The sequence below is a fragment of the Maylandia zebra genome, linkage group LG1 (genome assembly GCF_041146795.1).
Source record: "Maylandia zebra isolate NMK-2024a linkage group LG1, Mzebra_GT3a, whole genome shotgun sequence".
Classification (NCBI taxonomy): domain Eukaryota; kingdom Metazoa; phylum Chordata; class Actinopteri; order Cichliformes; family Cichlidae; genus Maylandia; species Maylandia zebra.
Window position 1 is genome coordinate 19,375,073 of NC_135167.1, and position 13,401 is coordinate 19,388,473.

At 40.0% G+C, this 13,401-nt stretch overlaps 1 protein-coding gene across 3 annotated transcripts in view; it reads left to right on the forward strand.

Moving 5' to 3' along the window:
- zfhx3b (zinc finger homeobox 3b) overlaps nt 1–13,401 on the forward strand; it is a 287,455-nt gene that overhangs the window by 83,491 nt on the left and 190,563 nt on the right. For all 3 annotated transcript variants that reach the window (XM_076882856.1, XM_004543115.3, XM_076882862.1), the window contains one exon: nt 11,156–11,190. The gene's annotated coding sequence lies outside the window, so the exon portion shown is untranslated. The remainder of the gene's footprint in view (nt 1–11,155; nt 11,191–13,401) is intronic.

Here is a 13,401-nt window from a genome sequence, read left to right on the forward strand (position 1 = left end):
ACATCTGTCCCCTTCCTATAAGCTATCCACCTCTCTGCTGTGGTGCTGTAGAGCACCCGGGATTGGATGCTGCTTACAAACATAAAGTGTTTACTGACACAGGAAATGGCTGCATCTAAAGAAACGTCACTGCTGCTTTAGACGGCGTTTTTTTTTTTCTGTCTGACTGAAACAGGTGCATCCGTAAGTCTGATTTGCTTTGATGGTCAGAATTCCTCAGACAGTGCGCAGTGTCTAATGGGGACTGTGAAAAATTGCACAGCCTCAAGAAGTTCTGAAATCACATCAAGCAGATAGAGAAGCTGATGCCTACAGGGAATTAGTTTAATTACATTAATGTCCCTGATTTATGAAATTCTGCTTGACGTCCTTGTTGCCTCATTTGTTGTTGTTTCCATGTTTGCTTGCATATAGGAAGCGGGATGTAGTCACATTGGCTTGCTTTGCACAATGTCTGGAGTAAATGTGTATGGTCATTTTACATCTTATTACAGCTTATTACTGCAGTCATGTGCGTAATCACTTTATGCTTTTCTCACGTGTGAGTAACTTTTGCACACTCATCTATAAGCCTGACCAAAGACGGTGCTTTTTCCAGCCTCAGTGTTTTATCTACTGTGTCATCCATGTCTTCAAGAGGACATTCAAATCTTTCTTTTATCATCATGTCTTCTCACGGATAACAATAAGAGCACTGGCATCTTACTCCAAAAAACTAAACAAAACAAATTATCATGCATTGGCCTTCACATGCAAAATTGTTATTTTAGGTATAATATTTTGTTTTTATTTTTTATGTTTAACTGACATGGCATAAAAAATCTAATTTTCTATTAGTTTGTTTTGGTTACAGTACATGATAAAAACAACACGGCGTGTGGCAGAGTGGGCATGATGGTTTTGTTGTGTTGTTTCAAATCACAAATGGAGATTCTCGCGATGATGTGAATGCACGGGGAAGACCAGAGCAATGCTATGTGCTTGATGTTGTGCTGGGTGTAAGAGTAATGATGCTGGGGTTTGGTGCTATGTTGATTCCATCTTGGCTGTTCTGCAATAATTCAGGAGAGGAGGAGGAGGAGGGGGAGGAGGAGGGGCGGGAGGTACCATTTTACTCCTCCAATCCTCCTCCGCCACCACTGGAATATAATCCTCTGTCTCCTGACCTTCAAATCATGCAGTGCTGCAGTCATTTCAATTGGCCCGGCCGCCATTAGCGTGAAATGTCCTCTAGCCACTCTGCTTCTGCACATGGAAGATTTCCTTTCTCCCAGCATGGCTTCCCTCTTCTACTTTGCTCCTTCCCTCCATCTCGTATTCTCTCCACCATGCCCCCTGAAGCCCGTCTGCGATGGAGGGTGGGAACCTCTTGCACTAAGGAAATGAGCCACCACAGGAGATGCTGGTGGTCAAAGACAGGATGAAAAACACTCACTCCATTAGGCTCTGATATGTTTGTGTTGCACCATGTTCCTTTAGAAAGAAAAATGTTTTTTGCACATATCTTACACGTCATTTGTTTTATGGGCTTTCGTTTCACAAAACGCCCAAGTGCACGCATGACCTTTGTAAGCGAAGGCGTCTTTGTCAAGAAGCACTGGCTTGTATTTGAATTATTTGATATCTTGAACAGATATTGAGCCGAAATACAACAAAACTAAAACATATCGAAACACATGCTGTAACATAGTAGAGTCATTGTCTTATATGCGGCGCCATTTGATTCTGATCCCAGAGACAAGAAAAGGCAGCTGTAAAGTGTTACTGACCCACAGTTTGTGGTCACAGGGTTTGTTGGCACGCGCTGAGGGTATATCCCTTGGCCAAGTAAATCACATCTAGAGAGCAGCCGGTGCCCTCCTTATCATACTGAATAGAGGGGAAGAAGATATACTGACTGAGGCATAGAAATCACATGCCAAATCCCAGCATGTGTTATGTTGCTAGTAGATAGATAGATCAATTATTGAAATAGGACATATTTGATATGATCTGAATATTAAAAATATATCAGAGGGCAAACAACATTCATGACTGTCTTCAGATCTGTGCTGAGAGATGTGTGTCAAATCTCCAGAGAGATGCTTTTATTCAGAAGGGTCAAAGGGTTCTCTGAATGCTTGATAAGACGCAAGAAGGTTTTTTTTCTTATTATTTTTCATTTATAAAAAAAATTGTGTAAAAAATGTCAGCAGTACCTTTCAAATTTATGTTTATTACCAGCATGTCTCTTAAATTACTTTCCTTCCATATTCATAACTTCGGATAAATATTCTATGACCCAGAATTCATATAACGATACAACATCATTACACAAACACACATATCCCAGCGCATATTTACCCTGTTTCCAAAAAGATGTTGTTTTCCTGGTTGTACTCTGAGTGATTTGGGCTCACCCTGTCACTCCTTATTATGTTTCTGGGCCAATGACAATCGTAAATGTGTATTTCTGTGTACATGTTGCCTGACTGTGTGCCAGCTCGGGGAAACATTGACCCAGGTGGAGTGGGTGAACTGATGAGATTTGTTTACACAGATAACCACTGTGTCCCCTGGTCTTGTACAAGTCCTCTTCTGAAACCTTCCCCCGAAGTCTGCTTCTCCCCACTGGTTGTTATTACATACAGTGTTTGTATTTATGATTAATGACCCCATTGGGGTATATCCATAATGCTATGACCTCAAGGTAAAATTGAAATGCATGCACTGAATGTAGAGCATTTGTATATTATTGCCCAATATACTTAGCGGCTATTACATTTGTTGGCGCTGGTGAAAATAAAACGAAAGGCTATGAGGTTTGAAATCAACAAGGCCACTCTAAGAAATGGACTTATTGGAATTGCATTAAGTTGATTAGACTGAGAAATGAAAACTGTTTACAATGGAAGAGTGTTAAACACTCTTGTTTTTTTTCCAGCAATAGGAGTACATTGACAGTTGGTCAGCATCAATTAAATCTCCTGATCTGTATATCCTGAGAGGCCGGACTTGTTGTCTTCCAATAAAGCCAGTCTGTGGCAGCAGAATGTTTCATTTCCTCTTGGAGATTGCCCTCAGTAATGCAGAGTGCTTATCATAGTCCTGAAAAAGGACTGCAACAACATAACATTCAGATGCTTGATACCCAGATCAACCTGAATCCAGTGCACACAGCTCTTCTGAGGGCCATTTGGACCCTTTTAGTTTCACTGAACCACAAACATTTAAACGCAGCAAGCCTCTTGGCTTTTAATTGTCTGTTTGATTGATGTCTTAATAATTGTACTGTACATTCTTTAGTTAACGTGTGTGTATAAAAAAACAACAATCACACTATTGCAAGGAATTTATGTTAAGGTGATTTCTTTTTCATGGCATGTGTGGTATTTTTGGAATACTATGAGTGCTCTTTCTCGCGGTTTTGTCTGTTTGTGCAGATGAAAATGAAAAATGGTGTCTGGAAGGGACAGGGTTGTGAGGGGGCCAAGCTGTCCCTGGCCATTCATTCTCTTTGGCCCCTCTGTCTAATTAATGGGCCACGTTCATACACGTTATTGCACCAGAGGGTTTGCCACTCATTAATCATGTGACCTTCTGTGGCACAGTTAATGACCTTGGAGGAGTAGATCAGCTGGAGATGGCTGAAGCTGTGGAATTAAATTGTTTCTGGAAGTGGTCATGGTCACATCAGGCACTTTAACTGCCTCCCTGCTCGGGCCTTCTCCTGTTACACCTACACTTGCGCCTCACCCGTAGGTTCTTGTAGCCGCCTCTGCTAGAGAGTAGGACTCCAGATTAGAGCAGGCAGAGAACTGAACTACTGTTGAATTCAAATCACTCAGTTATGACTTAATTGGCCAATTTCCTGCATGGCCATTGCTTGCCACTCTGCAAATCACGCATAAAACGGTTAGCTTGCACAAGCTTTTATAAATACAATTCTTTTATCAAAGTGTTGAAAGTTCAAAAAGAAATTATTGCGTCAATGAAAGCAAAATTTAATTGAATTTTTTTTTTTAAATGTTTCATTATGGGCATAACAATTACATACCTCGGGAGATTGCAACCACTTTGCAAGTTGTGGCGTAACTTGTTGATCTTGATTCGGTACAAAGAAGTTCAGTGCAGCGCCTAGAAGAGGATAAACAACATGTGTGTGTGCTAGCAGTCTGGCTATCACATGCAGCTGTAATTTAGGGCTGAAATGATTATTCGATTATTGGTGAGTAGAGACACAAAATCAAATGAACATTTTGTGATTATTCATTTAAGTCCTTAATTAACCACATACGCCATGCCAGAGCGGGGGGAAAAAAATAATAGCACAATCAACATGGATGAGTGAGTGCAGTATTTCTAACAATTAATTGAAACATGGGAAGTATAAATTCACACACTTCAAATAAAAGCAAGTCACATTTTTAATTGAGACTTAAAATATTCAACTCAAGTGCCTTGCTTAATTTTGTTAAGCGGGAAAAGAGCCATTATGGAGAAAGCTCAGCCATCCTTAGCATCGGGATATTGGAGCTTCTGCTCTGATTCAGACTTCAACTTTCTGTGTTAACTGCATATAACTGCAGATAAATATGGAGTTAATCAAAGTAAAGCATATAATGTATGAATGGCTGTGTTGCTGCCATAAGTAGCTCTATCTGTCTATACCTCTCTGTCTGTCTGTCTGTCTGTCTGTCTGTCTGTCTGTCTGTCTGTCTGTCTGTCTGTCTGTCTGTCTGTCTGTCTAGATAGATAGACAGTTAGACTGATAACACATTTAATTTTATGGAACTTTTTTTAACTCTCTACCCCTGAGAGTTCCAAAAATCTGAACTAGTACAAAGTAGGACAGTATATTTAGAATAAAATAATATCAATAACAGGATCAGGAGAGATCTAAAATAGTTCTTCCACAAGCAAGGCCATAATAGGGAACCCATGAGTTGGGAGAATTACTATACCGCCTCGTGGCTGACGCAAGTGCAGCAATTATATCTCGGTTGCTACAATATTTATAATTAACTATTTTTGAGCAAAATAATCATTTCACCATGTGTCCAGAGTTTAAATGATGATCTAGTTATGGCTGCCACCTCCTGTTCACAATCGCAGCATAAGAATGTTGGCTTTCTTCTCAGTGACATTGAAATGGAGGGATTTTGTTTATCCCCGTCTTTGTTTATTTAACATTTTGCTCAGCGGGGGAGTTTCAGATAGATTGTTTTCAAGACAGTCCCTGCAGACAGCGAGCAAACACTCTACAGCTTCATCAAACAGAACAATCTTCAACTTTCCCCTTCTGCAGTGTGCAGGGAAATGTGACTGAGAGGAACATCATAATGGAATATGATTGAAAATGATCGTCATAATTTTGCTGTCTGAGTCTGTAACAATATGCTAGCACTGGTTTTTAGAGGATTTATTTAGAACCGTGTGTAAGTGTACCCTTACACGCGCACACACACACACACACACACACACACACTAACACGAAGCACACTGATGGATGAAAACATTTCATTTTCATGTGGCAAACATTTGCAAGTTGTGTTATTAATGGATACGGGCTTGTGTGATTGATTGTAGATATGTAGATGGATTGTTTTATTTCCTCACTAAAAAAGCTTCCGCAGACACTGGGCCACATAAAATTCAACCTGGGATACAGAAAGGAAGCTAAAACAAATCTTTGTGAGCTGTGAAGTGAGTTTAACCCCGTATGAAATGGGTTCTGAATTGAGTTCATTTCACATTTGTGACTCCTTTTTGTGCAAATGTGAACCTTTGAGGTTTGATGGTGGCACTGTTAAAGAAAAAATAAATAAATAAATACTTTTTTTTTTTAAACCAAAAATGTCACACTCAATAATGCATATTGATATTCAAAGCCTGGTTGGGACAGTCATGAACCTTTGCGGCTGTACTCATTAAAATACATGAAACCAAGCAAACACACAAGCACATATAGCATGGGGACTGTGCAGTTGTCCCCTCTCCGTCTTTTCCACCCTGCATCTCTCATTGCCGTCTTCCTTCTATCTCTACTTTCCACCATCTTTTTGCTTGTAGCAGGCTTGATTAATATTTTCCACTGTTCCGTAACCATGGCAATAAGGTCACTGCATATGATACTTAATTGAATCTTCTCAGTGCTTTTGTGTGCTCCTCCAGTGTCCGGACAATAAAAATCTGCACTGATGACTTCAGGCCCCTTCTTTTTGCTCCACTCCCCTCCATCTTTCTTTTCATTTTGTGCCCCATGAATTTATTCATTTGTTTCCTTTGCTACCTCTTTCTTGTACTCCCTTTCTTTCCTGGCCTCTCTTTGACCTAGTGTTCCTCGCCCTGTCATAGTGTTTTACTCAGTTTTTTTCTCAAACGTTGTTCTTTATGCTTTGTCCTTCAGCAGGATAGTGACATTGTTGTGGTGTAGAGCTAAATTCAGCTTTTTTCTTCCTCTCTCTCTCTCATTTTTTTGTTGTTGTTCTTTCTTTTGTTTACACCCACGTGCTGGAACAATACTTGATGAATTCGTGCTTTTTAGTGCCGGAATAATGCACAGTCCTCTTTCCTTGGCCTTTTTGCCCCACTCTTATCTTCTTTCATTGTATATTGCTTTCTCTTTTTTCCCCGTGCGTCATTTGCATTCTCAAATCAGTCTCAGGCACAATCATTAAATTGATTTCAAATGACACTGATGGCTGAAGTGGGGAAACAAAAAGCCTGGCAGTCAGGGAACCACTGGGACACAAAGTGAGCCACTGACACAGGCAGCTCTCTGAGCAGGTGTTCTGATTAATGCCTAACAAATTGGGGTCCTCTAAGATCTGGACATAAGTGGGAGACACATTTCCTCTTCACACAACACATGGACCAACACATAAACACATGCTGACTGAGTCTTTGTTCATGCAAGTATGGAGGCTAATCCATGACAAGAGGGGATACAGGTTCGCAGGGAGAAAACACTGGAGTGGATAAAGAGTGGAGCGGTGAAGAGGAGGTGGTGCTCTGTGTGGGGAGCTGGCCTTTCAAAACACCACCACGGACACAGAAACACACTTTATCGATGTTAGATTGCCCCGAATTCGCTGCGGTAGAATTTAATTCTTTTTCCACTTTATTATTCAGTTTTTTACACAGCTCAATCTGGGACAAGAAGAATCATCCTTTAGTTTTATGTCGCAGAGTGAAATAAATATTATGCCACTGCTAACTTGAATATTACAAACAAATGAGTCATATTATATATATTTAAAAAAAAATCTGCGATCAGTAATATATTCAGGGACAAAAAAGTTGGTTTTGCAGCTGTGCTTCACAGGTCATTTTCCTGAAAGGTTTTTTTTTGTGAGTGTTACTGGATAGGAAGAAGGCTTTTTTTTCTTTAAATAAATGTATAAAAGTGATCTTGAGGTAATAATTGCACTCAAATAAAACAGGAAAAGACACAGTGGGAGAGAGGACGAGAAAGAATGTGCACATCATGTTGGACACATGCACCATAAAACAACCATTAACAGTTACCTACAATCTGAAGAGACAGGCTATCAATAATGTCACTCTGAAAATTGGACAGGTTTGTTGCTGTGTTTAAATCACTAGAAACTCCACATAGCAGACGAGCACGCAGGTATAAGAAAGGCATCATGGCTTGATGTTAATGGGTTTGGTGGGAGCAGTGGGACACCAGGGGCACAAGAGGACATTGCTCTCTTCTCAATGAGCTACCAGCCATCTGCGTGGTTGGTAGCTCAGTCAGCAAAGACAGTATCGACAATGACTAAACTCAGTTTATCCAGTAACGCTGTCATTTACAGTCTGCTTTGATAAAGATGTGTTTTCATCTCCAAACTCTCCAAAAATTAATCAGATTTACTGTATGCTGTATGCCAAATAAGCTCAGAATGCACAGTGTGAGCATGCTAACAAACAGCAGCGTAATCTCTGTGAAACTCTTAAAAAAGTCTTCCATTAAATTTTCTTTTATCCCAACCCAATTTAAGTGTTCAATCTCCAAACTCAACTCAACCTAACACAATCCTTTTAAGCACACGCAAAGTGAATGCTGTCACTTTCAAAGATATGCAAACACGTATGCAAACACTCGCGGGCAACTGCCCCCTTCCTCCCTAATGGGGCATTTGTGTACAATCAAACTTTGTGTTGCATATGAATGGCCCTATTAATGAATGGGACATGCACACAGTGTCTGCCAGCTTTGAAAGCTGAGAGCAGAACACGCTTTCTTTCTGCTTCCGTGTTTAATCTGGAAGCACGTGGAGGCTATAGTATGCCCATCTGCTCCTCTCACACGCCCCTCGGCCGCCCCAGTTCTGCCATGTGCTGGCGTAACAGGCGAGCGTTATAGCAACAAGTGTCTCCACATTACCACGCTTGCCAGCTCCCCTCACTTGGCAGCGAGCCTGCTAAGCTGCCCGCCCCCTTATGAGAAAAAGACTTTATTGTGCCAGGGGAGAGAGCTTAGGGGGCAGAGTGGGGAGAGGTGGGGGATTTGATTTACATACTCCAGCTTATGTGACGCTCATCTGATTTTAAACAGCTCCAGAGCAATTGAGGGTCATTAGTCCTATTGTTTTTTGGGGGGTTTTTTGTTGTGGTCCATGTAGCACTGACAGCATCTGAGGCGAAGGCCCCCCTGTGGAGGCTGCCTGTGGGAATGCCAGCGTTATACAAGGTCTGTCTTCCATCGTTCCTCCCCGTTCGTGTCTGCTTTTCTGCCACCAGCACAGCGTTCCTGTGTGTGTAAACAAACATCTGCACCAGCCTGGTGCTGCGTGGAAAGCCACTTTGGCAAAGATCCAGCTCTGGAGTACGCAGCTGCCAATGGTGGGAACTCTGGGGTGCACAGGCTGCTTATCCTAATTGTTCTGATCATGATGACAATTTCTTTCATATGACATAATCAAAATAAATTTACAGAATTCATTTTTTTTTCCATGTGTTTTTTTCTCCACTAGAAAAAAAAGCACACAGAAGCACATTGTAAATGGGAACGTTTCTATTTGAATTTTTGCATGTTTTGGTTTTTCGAGCTACTTGCAGCATGTCGGGTAGCGTACTACTAATCAATTGGACGCAAATATAAGATTTAAATGCAAATATCTACACAATTTAACACAAATAATGATTTTGTTTCTCTACGTAGACGTAGCAATCATGTCTATTGTGATTGCTCTCTTTATGCTGACTATACGCTACCCTGACAAGCGTGTGAGAACGAATACTGTGAAATAATTCAAACTGTGTTCCTGAATATAATAGCGTTCCAAAGTGTGGCTATAATGAAGCAGGTATTTTAAATAAGATATAGTGCAGAAAATAACATTGCCTCAAGGTCAATCGTGCAACTGTAATGAAGGCTGGGATGTATTCTTCAATATGTTTATGTCTCACCTAGCAGGCAGTGCTGTGTTAAGCACCCCCGCTACCGTGAAAAAAGGCATCAAAGGCAGCAAAAACATGTATGGTATGGAATGTGAATGTTCACATGTCCATTCGTGGGGCTGTAAGACCCTCCTCAGTTGGTATAGAAAAACACTTACTGCTAATGTAAATAGCAAGGCAGCATAAATCAGAAGACACGTGCAGCCCGGGAGAATATCGTGTAATAGTTATTGCGAAATGAAGTGGCATTGGGATCAATATCCCACTATATCTCACTCTGGCGTAATGGCGCAGAGGGAAGCTGGAGGCCAAGGGAGTCTGGTCCCTCCACCCCACCATGGGCCCATAAATCTGACTGACCTGCAGCCTGCTTATTAAAGTACATACACAATCAGCAGCCGGCATCCAAAAATACATGCTTACTTACTGACCTGGAGTCAGGGGAATGGATGCCTTTACTTTGTCTAAGGGCAAGGGTTAAAGTCTGATTGGCATCATCACTATACTATACATAGAAGAGGGCAAGTGTTAGTTCACTGTTGATAATGTCTAATAACATTTAAACATTTCAAGTAAACTTTCAATGCCTCGACCGCAGGGAATTGTTTAGATTAGTTTATGACCGTTGTAAATTCAGCGTGTCGTGTGTAACTTTTAATATTACGTTTATTTATAAATTAATCTGTTTTTATTCATGGTATCTTAAGGCAAAAACTTTTCTGCTGCCACAGAGTGTAGAGCAATTATGCTTTCTAAGCTCTGGCTTGTTCACCAAAATTAAACTATGGTGTACTGTTCACTGAGGAATCTGCTGTGCTGTCAGTAATTATTTCATAATAAATGAAAGGAGAAAGAAAATTGTTTTCAAGGTTGCGCTTCCAAGGTTGAGATTTCCCTGCTTGAAAACTGTCTTTTCAACCTCAAGCTTGAATTTCATGGCCACACAGACACAACTAGTAGGGTTTGCTTTTGGCACAGTGCTCGGGACGAAGGGCGCGTGTCATTCTCACAATTACACAACACAAACACAAAGGGAAAGACATATAAAAGCATAATGAAGATGCAATTTCTCTGATACCAGTGGAGAAAAGGCTTTATTCGAAGCTGTTTGCATTTGATTGCGCAGTGTTTTGTGGGTCCAATCGAGTACAGTATACACTATAGCATGCAGAGATGAAATTATTTTCTCTGCTCAGAATTGCTAATTACGAATGGTCTGAATAGGAGACCTACATTTTGGATGAGCAAGGAACAATGAGCTGGAGTGTGTTTGCGGTTTGGATGTTAAAAGAAGGCAATGGGTGTATAAAAAGAAGAGTAGTTTTTTGTTTTCTCTTCTCTGAGACTTCCTCTTTTCTGAGAAAGAGAAAGTCTTTTAGATGGCTTTTTCTGTATTTTATGCAACACATGTTTGCATAGTGTCCTTTTATTATCCCTCAGGTTGTAATATAATTTCTTAACAAACAGTACAGAGCCTGCAGACAAAATGAGTGCAACAGGACAATGTAATGATAATGGCTGTCTGTGATTTCCCAGATTATTCTGTTTTTTTCCACTCGCATATAAGTTGCAAGCTTAGTACAGCCTTGGGAAGATAATATTGCCCACTAAGAAGGTTGCTGGCAAATGCTTATTGATAGTAATTGTAATAAACTAATGAGAACAGTGAACTGTGTGGTTAACGTTTGATCCTTTACAGATATCTGTTTGATTGGTACACAACTGAAGACTGTGAACAATGATGCACCTCTCTTCTGTTTTGCAGGACTGTGAAGGAAGCTTCTCTCTGTTTCACAGTTGGTAAGTGTTTCCTTCTAAAATTGTCTTTCTTTCATTGTAGTTTCAGAGCATGTATGAGACTTTAGAGGGAGTACTTTCTTTGAGAAAAGTTTGAATTTTTGTTATATGAAATCTCAGAGTAACCCCTTTAAAACTTGAGTGAAAAAAGTATCAGATAAAGCTTTATGTGTTTAAACAATAAGAGATGGTATGCAGTCAGTCTTATTGACACACCCTTATAGGTACATCTTTAATTAATTCCAACATGTAATGGGTTCTTTTGTTATTGTAAATGATGTTACTTGCGTAAACTCTACTGTGCTCATAATAAATAATATTGTATTTAAAAGATTGATGAAACTACACATTTTGCAACCAATCTAATAAAAAGACATACAACTGATAAAAAAGGAGAGAAAGAAAAGAAAAACTGAACAAATATGTGGCACATTTAGAAAGTTCAGACTCTTGTAAACTCAGACTTCATAAACTTGTCAGGCCTTATTTGACTCGTTAGGACTTGTAGGGCAGGTGAAGAGCTGTCCTTAGGAATTGTCAGCTGATGACAGTACAGAGCTTGATCAATTCTCTGACTCTTTAGACCTTGTGGTAACAGTCAACAACTATGAGCTCCTCTAAGCAACTGACTGAGGATCTGAAAATGAAGTTATTTGATGTCTACAAAGCAGAGGAAGGCTATAAAAAGATATCAAAGCGCTTCCACCTTGCAATTTCCACTGTCCAAAATGTCATTAAGAAATTGCCGGAACCGTGGAAGTAAGAAGATCTTTAAGACCGAGAAAACTTTCAGATAAAACTGCGTTCCTGCTGGGCAGAAAGGGAAAGCAAAAAATTTGTATGATTGCAGAGGAACTGCTAAAAGGTGTAGCTCCTGACTCGGGAGTAGTGATATGCAATTGCGCTATGAAGCAATGATACACAAATAGGGTCTACTAAATCTTAGCAGCAACCTGTTCAAAAAAGGTATAATTTGAAATATGAAAAGCATCATGTGAATTAGCCAGAGTCATTTTAGAAATAAGTGCTGGACAAAAGGCCTTAAAACTTAGCTTTTTAATGACAATTACCAAAGGTGAGTTTGAAGAAAGGAAATACTAAGCTTAATACTAAGATAATACAAAAACATGGAGCTTTTGGATAAAAATATCATGCAGTTAGTCAAGAAACTGAAACTAACTCGGTGATCTAAAGTGTACCTCAAAATTCACCGTGAACTACTTAAAAATTATAAGCAGAGCCTTTTGGACTGGCCCTGACAGTACCATGACATGAGTATCATTAAAAATCTGTGGATAGATCTTGAACATGCTGTGTGTGCCAGACAGTCTAAAAAATATGTCAGAGGTTGAACTGAACTGCAAGGAAGAGTGTTGAAAATTTCTAATTTTAGAATTGGAAGGTTCCTAGCTTGGCTCAAAAAATTGTTTGAATACTGCAGGCTTTCCATGTCCTTTTTTTCACTCCAAAAGTCAGTTTGACTAAAGTTTTGCATAAAATTACCAACAGGTAAACTATATACATTCACCAGCTTCTTCATTAGGTACACCAGTTCAGTTGGTTGTTGATGCAAATATCTTATCAGTCAGTTAAATGGGAGAAACGTGTGTATGTATACGTGGATGCATACATGGTCAAGATGACTGGCAGAAGTTTAACCAAGTGTCAGAAAGGAAAAAAGATGATCCAAGTTACTTTAGACATGGCACACTTGTTGGTGTTAGTGAGATTGATCTGAGAAACTGTTGACTCTATGTTAGAAACTGTTGATACACTGGGATTTTCCCACAAAACCATATGTAGGGTTTAGAGGAAATGGTCTGAAAAAGAGAAAATATGCAGTGAGTGGCAGTTCTCTGGGAAAAAATGCAAGAGGTTGATGCCAGAGGTTTGGGGCGAATAGCAAGACTGCTTTGAGGGGATAGGTAAGCAATTGTAGGCCAAATATCAACTCGTTACAACCAAGGTAGGCAGAAGATGCATCTCTGAACACACAACACATCAAACCTTACACCACGAGCTACTGCAGTAGAAAGAAAAGAACTAAGAACAGAAAAGTGAGGCTACGTTTCACACGCCCTCACCAAAATCGGTCTGACGAGTCTCGATTTCTGTTGTAGTCAGATGATAGGGTCATAATTTGGTACAAATGGCATGAAAGCTTGGATCCATAATTTCTTGTATAAGTGGTTCTGGCTGGTGGTAGTGGTGTAA